At 63.8% G+C, this 2,500-nt stretch overlaps 1 pseudogene; it reads left to right on the top strand.

Annotated features, from left to right (window-relative positions):
* Positions 1-2,500, top strand: part of LOC124585194 — a 7,963-nt pseudogene that overhangs the window by 2,405 nt on the left and 3,058 nt on the right.

Below are 2,500 nucleotides of genomic sequence, written 5' to 3'. Positions count from 1 at the left end.
TGGGTCAGCGCTAACGTGCCGGGCCTGGGCGAGGTGAGTGCCGTAGGGGTGCCGGTAAGTGCGGGCGTTTAGCGCGGGCGTGGTCTGCTCTCGCCGTTGGTTGGCCTCGTGCTGGCCGGCGGTGCAGGATGCGCGCGCCTGCGCGGCGTTCGCGCCCCGGTGCTTCAACCTGCGTGCAGGATCCGAGCTCGGTCCCGTGCCTTGGCCTCCCACGGATCTTCCTTGCTGCGAGGCCGCGTCCGCCTTAGCGTGCTCCTCCGGGGGCGCGCGGGTGCGCGGATTCTCTTCGGCCGCCATTCAACGATCAACTCAGAACTGGCACGGACTGGGGGAATCCGACTGTCTAATTAAAACAAAGCATTGCGATGGCCCTAGCGGGTGTTGACGCAATGTGATTTCTGCCCAGTGCTCTGAATGTCAACGTGAAGAAATTCAAGCAAGCGCGGGTAAACGGCGGGAGTAACTATGACTCTCTTAAGGTGGCCAAGTGGCGGCGGTGTGGCTGCATCCGGACTTGGCTTTTCGAAGTGCGGTCTTGATGTAGTCGTGCTGCTGCTGCGAGGTGCCTTCCTTGGGTTATAGTTACAGGGAGAGTGATGCGCAATACATGGGCCTAGCCCTCTTAGCCTCTCCTCTCCTGCGGTCTTCTCCCCTTCTCGTGGGCCCGCTGATTTTCGCAGAGTGGAAGACCGCACCAGGGGCTTGGGGGGGTTACCAGCCCCCCCTCGCATTATCCCTTTATAGTTGGGGGCAGCCGACAAGAAACAAGAGATGGTGGCCCTTCCGCTGAAGGTGCCACCCCAGCTACCCCAGCACCTATCCGGCCAACCGGCCGTAACGAAAATGCGATAGTTTGTGTAGCTCCCTTTGCTTGCAGTGAGTGCCACCGCACTTTTACCACGAAGAACGGTCTCGGGGTCCATCGCCGCCGCCAACACCCTGCGGCCGCCAACGCTGAGATCGTGACGGAGAGGCATCGCGCGAGGTGGACGGAGGAAGAAGTCCTGTCGCTCGCCAAGGCAGAGGCCGAACTGTTCCTTGAGAGGGACGCCCGGTTCTTCTTTGTAAATCAAGAACTTACCAGGATGTTCCCCGACCGAACGCTTGAGGCAATCAAGTGCCGACGGCGGCAAGCTGCCCACAAGCAGCTTGTCCGCCAATTCATGGAGGCACTTGAGATCGGTCGGGGTGAAGAGCCGGCGTCCCGCCGTGGAGCAGCGAGCTCGCTGCCTGACGCGGGCGAGGCCGCTGCGCCGCCCGTCGACGCAGCCGAGGACTTCGCGGCCGACACCACCGGGCCGCCGCCGGAGGGGCCGACTGACGCCGCCATCTGGGAGCATCTGGCGGGGCTACCTGCTTCCGCCCAGCGTTTCTCTGCCCTGGATCGAGTCATTGGTCTGGGGCGGGGCACGCCGCCCGATGTCATCCTGGGCATGCTCCCGGATGCCCTTGCGTCGGTCGGGTCCAGGGGGGAGAGGTCGATCACCAGGACACAGCGGCCGCGCCAACCATCCAAGCGGCCGCCTGCCGCCCCGCCGCTGCAGAAGCGCAAGCGGCGCCGCTGGGAATACGCGCGGACACAGGACGCCTTCCGTAGGTCGCGTGCACGTTGCGTGCGCGGCTTGCTGGACGGCACCCTGCTGCAGCCGCCACCCGACATCCCCGGTCTGCTGGACTTCTGGGCGGACCTCTTCACGAAGAAGCCGATCTCCACCGCCGGCTTCATCCGTGACCGCCTTCTCCCGCACTCGGAGCCTGTCGCTCCTGAGTGCCTATGGGGGCCGGTCACACGTGAGGAGGTCGCTGCTGCCTTGCCGCCCAGGGGATCGGCAGCCGGGCCGGACGGCCTGACCCCAGCGGAGCTGCGGCGCCTGCCGCATGAAGTCCTGGTGAAACTCTTGAACCTCTTCCTCCTGGCCCGCGCCCTCCCCGAGCGTCTGCTTCGCGCCCGGACGTCACTTCTCCCCAAAACGGCTGCACCAACATCCCCCGCTGACTTTCGCCCCATTACGGTCTGCTCGGTGTTGGCGCGGACCTTTCACAAGGTTCTCGCGTCACGCCTGATGCGTGCATGTGCTGTGGACGAACGTCAGCGGGCATTCATCCCCCGGGATGGGATGTTGGAAAACACCTTCATCTTGGACACTGCTCTCACCGACGCAGTCCGCTCCTGTCGCTCTGTTTTTGTGGCATCGATCGACGTCTCTAAAGCGTTCGATTCGGTGGACCATGCCGCCCTCCGCCCCGTGCTGAGGGCTCATGGCCTGCCGGATTGCTTTATTGAGTACGTCGAAAGGTGTTACGAGGGTAGCACGACAGTGATAGCGGGCGGCGCCGACGTGGGCGTGCCCCTGCAGCCGGCTAGGGGTGTGCGTCAGGGTGACCCCCTCTCCCCCCTCCTTTTCAATTTTGCGGTGGACTATGTTTTGAGTCAACTTCCCTCCCACATCGGAGCTCGGATCCTTGGTCGCAGAGTTAACGCTGCGGCCTTCGCAGATGA

The sequence above is a fragment of the Schistocerca americana genome, unplaced genomic scaffold (assembly GCF_021461395.2).
Source record: "Schistocerca americana isolate TAMUIC-IGC-003095 unplaced genomic scaffold, iqSchAmer2.1 HiC_scaffold_484, whole genome shotgun sequence".
In the NCBI taxonomy this organism is placed as follows: domain Eukaryota; kingdom Metazoa; phylum Arthropoda; class Insecta; order Orthoptera; family Acrididae; genus Schistocerca; species Schistocerca americana.
The sequence above is the reverse complement of the archived record's forward strand: the minus strand, read 5'-3'. Positions and strand labels throughout refer to the sequence as shown.